At 37.7% G+C, this 9,419-nt stretch overlaps 1 pseudogene; it reads left to right on the top strand.

Moving 5' to 3' along the window:
• Positions 1-2,067: 2,067 nt before the first annotated feature.
• On the top strand, positions 2,068-3,670 carry LOC131922019 (proteasome subunit alpha type-2-like; annotated as a pseudogene).
• Positions 3,671-9,419: the final 5,749 nt, after the last annotated feature.

Genomic DNA, 9,419 nt, shown 5'->3' with positions numbered 1-9,419 from the left:
TATTATAAGGACACAAATCTTCCCATCATCGCCTCACACTCACAGTTTTATGAAAGCCTTATTTCTCAAAGTTGTCATGTCAAATATAATTTTGTTGAGGGTTGAGGTTTCAATCAGGATATGAATGGATGGGATGACAAACATTCTGTCTGGAATACTAGCTACTGCGGTCTAGTTTTGCAGCTTGCTTCAGAATCACGGTTCATGCAATCTCCACAGGAATCTTGGTCACAAAGACTGTCACAGTCAAATATGTTTGGGAAACTCTGACTCAAGTGAATCAAGAAGATTTTCCATTGAAGGTTTTCTCAGAGCCTTGAATGTGCACATAATCCTGAATTACTTAGATGAAGGTTTTATAAACATTTAAGACATTTTCACACCATGCTTACTTTCCCAGTTGCATATTTCACAGGAAACAATGTAGAAAATATTAACATTGACCAGAGAAAATTTTGTGTATATGTAGATACACTTCATATATTAGAATTTAGAAGCATATTATGATTACTTAGAAAAACATGTCTTATTTTAATGAATATTGTATTTCAAGTCTGTCATTAATTAAATAGCATAATATTATAAACAAGAAAGACATAGAAGAGTGTTTCTGAGTCAATAGGAAGTATATATGGAATACTAGAGTGTTGGATTGGAGAGGTTTTAATGAAATATAGAATTGTGTACTTTCTAGACATTTTTAAGCTTCTGTCAAACAAAATTTTAAATGGAATTTATTTCTCTCTTGCTGAAATATGTCCATATGCAAGAGTTTGCATTTATTTATGTGCATGTATATCTACAACAGAGTGTGGATGGTTCATGTACCTGGTTTGTATTTCACCCACTAGTGTCTTGTTATCATAGTAGAGGAATCAGGCTGTACACAATGAAGTGATTTCTCGGGATCTGTTAGCTAACTGGGACCACAAGCAGGGCTAGAGTTAAAACATCCTACCTCTTACGTCAATGTTCCTTCCCTGCTGCCTTGGCTTTTCACCTTTTTAGTCCTTCCAACTCTTCTTTCAAATGAGAAATTCACATTTGTCAGAGATACATGGTTTTAAAAAATGCATTAAGAGTGTACAAGATGACTCAGGGTGAAGATGCCAAGCCTGAGTATCCACCCGAGTTCAAACACTGGAACCTACATGGTGGAAGACAAAAACCAACTCATCCACCTTGTCCCCTGACCGACACATAAATGCCTTGGCATGCAACACACACACACACACACACACACACACACAGACACACACACACACACAGACACACACACACACACACACACACACACACACACACGCTTGTACATGGACAAAATAAATGAATAAAAACATGACTAAATTAATATAAAATATTTTAAAAGTAGAATACATAAATAAAAATGCATTAGATGTGGCCTTCACATAGAGGGCATTATTAACATATATAACAGGGAATAGCCTGTTTCTCATTGGCTGTTAATCCTGGGGAAATACCATGGTTCACAGCTAAAAAATAAATTAATTTTTTTCATTAGCTAAAGCATTGCACTTTGAGAAAGAACAAAGTAGGAATATTCAGTTTTCATTTTAGAAAATTTTAAAAAGTACCTTAACAAATGGTTGGAGAGCAGTTACTCACACCAGAAGGACAAAATATTCAGGCCCTGGCCCTTGGGGCATATGCTTCTAGAACGTTGACCAGTATGGGAATGACTCATTTTGGTGAATCAGCCCCTTTCCACAATTTCTCTTGAGGACAGCAGGTCCTGGGAGGAGAGCAGCATTGTTTAGAGCATCCATCTCTCGACTAGATATTTGAGTGCATGGGCATATGCATGTACTGTTCTCCATCAGTGGAAAAATGGTGCCTTTGTCCTTATCAAGGGTTGATGAGTTAACCACACAAAATTACAGATGAGTCACAAGTACAGTTTTGTGACATTTCTGTTTTTTGTTCTTCCTGCTTGGAGAGACTATATGAGCTCAGAAATCTAATTACCCTTTGACGATGAAGCAAGATGAGAGCAAGCTCAGAGCATGGAGGTTTTCTTTTTTTTTTCCTATAAACTTGGCTCTAACAATGACTGCCGGAGCATGGTGCCTACCTGAGAGCAATGGAGGCTTCATCATTGTCATGGTCAAGACATTTCCCATGGCTTTGAAGATGGAGTGCCGTTTCAGCTTTTTACCAATTACATTCATCTCATCTGGTAAACTTGTCCAGACAGACTATGCTGAATTTAAGTGCTGTTGCTGGAGGGTTCCTTTCTGTGGGAACAAAGGCTGCGAACTAAGAAGAAACACATCCATTCTGTGTGGACGAAGTACACACAGTGTGAAACCAATTACCAAGCACTCGGGTTCGGTGTACGGTGATGTTAAGACCCAGATTACAGAGTACAAATGCACAGAGCTGGGAAATGTTCTGGGCAATATTCTCTTGTTTGCAAAGAAGCCATTTTCACAGTACAGAGAGTAGCTTCTGGGATGCAAACCAGTCAGGTGGTATTTGTCCATTTGGAGTTTACTTTTGTGTGTGTGTGTGTGTGTGTGGTTGGAATGAGGGACGACTGTGTTTATTTCAATCAGATCCATCTGTGGCTTACTTTGCCTGGAAGGACACAACAATGGGAAAGAACTTATGTGAATGGGAAAACTTTCCTTGAAAAGATAAAGTGAAGGTCCAGAACTTGGAAATGCCTTGTTTGCAGCCATCTTAACTCTCAAGGAATGTAATGCTGTAGATGTCAATCACTCTGTGTGCTGTGAATGTGGTGCTCTGATTTGGTCGATAGATAAAATGCTGATTGGCCAGTAGCCTGGCAGGAAGTATATATAGTATAGGCAGGATAAGCAGAGAAGAGAATCTTGGGAAGTGGAAGGCTGAGTCAGGAGATGCTGCCAGCCGCCGCCATGAGAAGCATGATGTGAAAGTACCGGTAAGCCACGTGGCAACTTATAGATTGATAGAAATGGGTTAATTTAAGATATAAGAACTAGATAGCAAGAAGCCTGCCACAACCAAACAGTTTATAATATAAGTCTCTGTGTGTTTACTTGGGTCTGAGTGGTTGCGGGCCCGGGTGGGACTGGAGAAAACTCCAACTACAATGTAACATGAATTGGATGTAACACAAATTGCTAAATGGTCTTATTAAAAAAACCCAAAAAACCTGAAGTCAGATATTGAGGTGAAAGCTGAAAAGATCAGAGGGGCAGAATAAGCCATCCACAAGTTCTTACCTCTAGGAAATCCTCAGCCCAAGAGAGCTACTTCCTGTATACTTATGCCTATATACCTTTCTCTGCCCTGCCATCTTACTTCCTCTCTCTGCCCAGCTACATCACTTCCTGTCTGTCTGTATGGACCTCCAGATCCCTATGATTAAGTAATGTTGGAATTTAAGGTGTGTGCCACACCATGCCTGACTCTGTTCTCAGTGTGGCCTTGAACTCACAGAGATCTGGATGGATCTCTGCCTCCCGAATGCTAGGATTAAAGGTGTGTGCTACCCCTGCCTGACCTCTATATTTAATACAGTGATTGGCTTTCCCTCTGATTGCCAGGCAGGCTTTATTTGTTAGAGCACTAATAAAATATCACCACAAAGGAAGGCTTTAAAGGTCAAATATCAGAAGATAGCATGAAAGTTGGGATCTGCAATGAAGCTGACTTTAGGTAGTTTACTATGATGGATTTTCAAGCTGTTAGACCATAATAAAGAAGTGGCTGAACAATTCTATTTTAAGATAATCTATCTACTTATACATATCTATGGTATGTTTTATTTTTCCAGACTTTTTTCATACTTATTTCTACAGGGCTTAATGGACTTATGTTTTTAAAATGATGATGATAATAATAATAGACTGTTAAATCCAACTTCTAAGTGTTTAGGAGTTGGGAAGGTTGTATGTTTATTTATTTATCTATTCATTCATTCATTCATTCATTCATTCATTTAATATGTATGTCTGTGCACCATTCTCATGCCTTATATGCCATGGAGATAAGAAAATCCCCTAGAACCGGATTTACGGATGGTTGTGAGCCACCATGTAGGTGATGGGAACCAAGCTCAGGTCCTCTGCAAGAGCAGTAAGTACCCTTAACTGCTAAGTCATCTCATCAGTTTTGAGTGGGAAAAGTTTAAACTAGTTATTTCTTACTTTTTTGTCACACTTGATTTCTGGAAATTACATTGCAAAGCAGAATGACAAAATCAGTACAGTTTTCATATATTTCACATTTACTACTAGATATTGCCTATGTTTCCACAAAGCAAAATGCTGATTTTGATGCCTTTAGAATGGAGGACATCTGTAGGCACTGATGGATTCATGAAACAAGGGAAGTGTCTTAGGTGTTGTGGTGGTTTGAATGAGAATGGCCCCCATGGGCTCCTATATTTGAGTGCTTAGTCATCAGGAAGTGGGACTGCTTGGGAAGGATTAGAAGGTGTGGCCTTGTTGGAATAGGTGTGGTTTTGTTAGATGAAGTGTATCACTCAGGGTAGGTTTTGAGGTTTCACAATTCCAAGACAGGCCTCATGCCTCCTTCCTCTTCCTGCTGCCAGTGGATCCAGATGTAGAACTCTCAGCTCCTTCTCTAGCACCATGTCTCCATTTGGACTGCCACACTCCCTGCTGTGATGCTGATGTATTTAACCTCTGAAACCTAAGAAAGCCCCAATTAAATGCTTTCTTTTGTAAGGGTTGTCTTGGTCAAGGTCTCTTCACAGCAAAGAACACTGACTATGACAGGTATTAAGCACCATTAGGTGTAGACCAGGAAGCGTCTAGAGTACTCTGTGTGAGCATACTACAGCAAGGAAGTGTTAAGTAAAACCAGTCTCCCTTGGGAGATGTGTAGCTAAGTGAATCATGGTTTGCTGGCAAAATAAAAGGAATCTTCTTGTTAGGAAAGAGTCAAGAATTCGTGTAGATCTGGTCATCTGGCACTAACCAGTAAATATCAAGCTTTGCCTGACAGGAACATATACATTGATGTTATTAATACCCAACATGACATATATTATTATATGTTTAAATATATACTACTTTAAGTATATTTTTAGACTTATTGTACTAGTTATCACTAACTGTCAACTTGACAACCTGTAGAATCACTTGAAGAGGAGTCTCAATTGAAAAATTGTCTTTTTCAGACTGGTCTGTGGACATTCTTGTGAAGAATTGTCTTACCTGATATAGGATGATCCAGCACACTGTGGGAAGAACTATTTACTGAGCAGGTAGTCCTGGATTATGTAAGAAGGCTACCTAAACATGAATCTGTGAGCAAGCCAGCAAGCAGCATTCCCCCAGGTTTCCTACCCATGTGTTTCTGCCCCAACTGCTCTCAATGACAGACTGTGACCTGGAAGCATAAAGAAAATAAATATGTTCAAACATGAGTTGTTTTTTTATCAGAATATTTTTATCATAGCAACAGAACTCAAAATAGAGCACTTATATATTAGATTAATTAAATACTGCTGTTTTCCTGTTAGAGTCTCCATGGTGTTGTCTTACCTTTGATTTCATCAATGATTTAGTTTTAATCAGCAGATTTATATTTCAAACTTTGTCCTTACTTTACTATTCAATTTGGTGATTCTTTGAAACCCAGATATCCTTTTTCTACCAAAAGTTGTGCTTATCAGACACTAATATTTATACATTTCACTGCTTAAACATTGTGGGTAAATAGATAAGATGTTTCTTTATCTATCTATTATTTTTTGAAAAATATGTCAGGCATAAATTATATTTATGTATCTGGGGAAGTATAATAAGTAAGAGAGTGTGCATAAACTATTTTTAGTAGTTTTTAAATATAGGCATATATTTTAAATTTATATTTGTTAAGCATACGTAGCTCTAAACATATACTTTTAGCAGGGTAATTTGCTTCATAAATATATAACATGTGAAAGATACAAGGAATGTATATGCAATCAATGTTATAGGTTGAATAATAATGCCTTTGAGATGATCAACTATAACAAGATACTATGTTATTTAAAGGAAGGCCACAATAAAGAACAGCCAAGAACTAGAAATTCATTTATTTTTATTTTAATGCTTATAATATTTTTTTTTAAAAAAACAAAGTGTTCTTGTTGGAGATATATATCTCAGTTTGTTGATTTATATTTTGATTAGGCAACATGCATGTACTCTGAAAGTACACACTGAGTTGATCCAAATCCGCCTAAAACTCTGAAAATGAAATTTAGTAGCTTAAATGGTTCATGCTAGAATAACCAGGCACCTTCTCATTGCACAAGTGAATACTGTATAACATCCTCATGCGTGTTGGCACCACATTCTCTGTTCCTCATAAGTGCAAGTTGTTTGTTAAAATTTATCGGGCAGGTGAATGAGGACTCTGATATCATTTCTATTCAAAACCAGAGGTTAGCTAACATCCTATGATGATACACACTCATTTAAAAAAGACATAGGCCAATCAGAATATTTTGTGTTACTTAGCTAGAAAACATGGAGAGAAGAGGAAGACATATAAAAAAGACTCAGAGAAAGGGGTTAGAAGATGGCTCAGATGACAAAGCCACTGTCAATCAAGAATGAGCTTCTTACCTTGGATCCTCAGTACCAAGGAATGAGCTGGGTGTGACATGTTTATCACCCAAAGGCAAATTCTGCTCTCGGTTCAGTGAGAGACTCTGCCTCAAAATAGAAGGCAAAAAACAATTGAAGAAGACACCTGACGTTGGCCTTTGGCCTTCAAACCCTCATGCACAAAGATATATGTAGAGAGAGCATTTATGGTGTTTGGATAAAGTCATAAATCAGGGGTAAGATTAAAAGAAAGTGAGAATCTTAAGGGAGAAATGTACAAGAAAATATATAAAGCTGAAAAAATGCAAGAATTTGATGCTGGAAGAGATTGGGACAAGGGGATGGGTGACACGTCACAGTAGGTGCACTTTATCATGTGTGATGGTGCAATACCGATAAGCCATTGTGTGGCCAAGGATGTTTACAGATTCGATGTTCTGCCTCAGGGTGGAGACTCTATGGCCTGGCATTACTGAGGATCCTTCTCTAGGTGTTTGACTTTTCCTTAGGTTCCAGTGCATTTGTGTATAAATGGTACACAACTTGGCATACTCAGGATTCTGTGATATAACTAAAGTAAACCTTCTCTTCCTTGCAACCAGAGGACGCAGAAGGAACTAGATTCCTTAAGAGTTGGGGGCATTTCCTGGCATGCACAGGTTTATATGTTTTGGAGAGGGGAAGGTTTGTTTTACTTTGTTTGAGTTCCATAGTCGTACATAAAAATTTATACTATAAAAAAGCTGTGTTTCAACTAGTGCTTTTGTTTATCTGAATGTTTCTACCACATGATAAACCGTAGCTTTTCATTTAAACCATTGATTTGTATTTGCAGTACAGAAAATAAACTATGCAGTTTACTTCTGTCAATTCTAATAATAACTCCAATGCCATGCTTGCCAAAACCTCCATTAAAGACATATGCCTTGACTCACTGATCCCAATAATAGGGAAAAACAACCTTTCCCAGCAGCTGGAGGTTTAATGTTGCTTTTGAAGAGAAAGCAGAGAAATATCCCACTCAAATATTTATATAGCTTGAGACTCCTAGGAGACCCTCAGTAACAAGCAGGGATTCTGTTAATCTAGTTGAAGGTCCACTCCAACTATAGACCTACAGATAGCTGGATGGAACAGCAAAGGCACATGTCCTTATCATGGTGGCATGGTGCTACTGACAAGCTGTTTCTTCACCCCTAGACCAATCTTCAATTATGTCAAACTTGAGAAAGATGATTTTAGGAGCTTCGTCTATATTGGATTCTACTTGTCTGGACTGTAAGTTTCTGGGAGGCACAGGGCACACTCCTAACTCTTGCACCTTGACTATAGCAGATTCTCAGTTTGTATACTGTGTCAAATATAAATTCTGAAGCATGTTGTTTTCCATTTATAGCCTCTCTGAATTTTCTCTCTCTTCTCAGAATCTGATGTGGGAAAACAATTAGTAGTCTGTTTTAACCACAGAAGCAAATTCCAAATCTACTTTCTCTCACCCAGGAGATCTTATTAATTAATTAAATCCATAGGTCACAATTTCTTAGACATGCTGAAGTGTAGCAGTTGATACTGATAAATTATTCCAGATTATTTATGTGACTGTAATATGCATGGATTGGATTGGATTGAATATGGAATGAATGAAATGGATTTAGATAACAAAGATACTTACAAATTGAAATAAACTAGAATGCAGAGAAATAGAAGTTGCATTTTTAAAAGTCAGAGCAACTATTTACGGTCATACACTTTGAAAAATATTCAGGAACAATTGTTATTTTTGTAATAATGCTACAAAATGCATGTCACTTCAAAAACCAAGAGTTATTTCTAATGCTATTTAACAGATGGCATTGTATAGATACTCATATCAATGACAGTGTAAAAATAGAAAGCAAATATTGACTGAGCATCCATGGTCGTCATGTCCTGTTGCATACAGACTGTTGACATAGGTTCTCTAGTGAAACTGAAAGATCTTATGAATGGCTGTGCATCCCTCCATGCTTACATTCATTCTGGCATTTGAATATACCTAGATGAAAATTTGAGAAAGAGCAGCCAAGGAAATAGTCCATGCAAGTCCTGTCTAGCAACTCTAAATTTTGAATCAGAATAAAATGTACTCACAGCCCTATGTGTTTTTTGAAATAAAGAAGTGGTGAAGCCTTCAGGGGAACTTGGATGCAGCACTTTGAAGGTTGTAAGATACAAGCAACCATCATGGTTTTTGTGTTGCCATATTCGCTATTTATAAAACCACCAGAGATGTCATATCTTTATAGCAAATGTCCTAACACAATCTGACTCTCATTTTTGTATCTAATGAAAGATTACTTGATTCTGATTAGTTATCTGGAGGTAAGCTATGTGCTCTGTATGTTCTGGTGAGACCACCCCAGTGTACTGTGGTTGTTGGACGGCATGATCACTCATAAAAGAGTAGCCTTTAGAGATGAATTTTTGAGAACTATTATTCATCCTCCTGGATAAAGAAGTCACCACCACTATAAGAAAATGTGAAATTTTGGATCTTCCACTGACTCTGGAAATGTCAGGGCTAATGGAGAGCAGTCAGAAATGAAAATGCAATGTACTGAATGAGATATAAAGCAGATGCAGCAGCCTGTTTTTTGTTGTGGTGGCTCTAACCAGAAGACATGCACTCAAAGCCATTTGATGCTCTGCAGTTAATTCCTGATTAAAAAAAGGCACCTTGGAGTTGATCTAGGGCTCTCACTGTTTAGTGAAAAATCCAACTATTTTCTTCCATCACCAAAATCCCTTTTCATCATAATCCCCTTTTAGAACAACTAAAGACTCAGAAAGCTATTCTTGGGCATA

Source organism: Peromyscus eremicus, chromosome 11, assembly GCF_949786415.1.
Source record: "Peromyscus eremicus chromosome 11, PerEre_H2_v1, whole genome shotgun sequence".
NCBI classification, from domain to species: domain Eukaryota; kingdom Metazoa; phylum Chordata; class Mammalia; order Rodentia; family Cricetidae; genus Peromyscus; species Peromyscus eremicus.
This window is presented reverse-complemented; position numbering and strand designations above follow the sequence as displayed.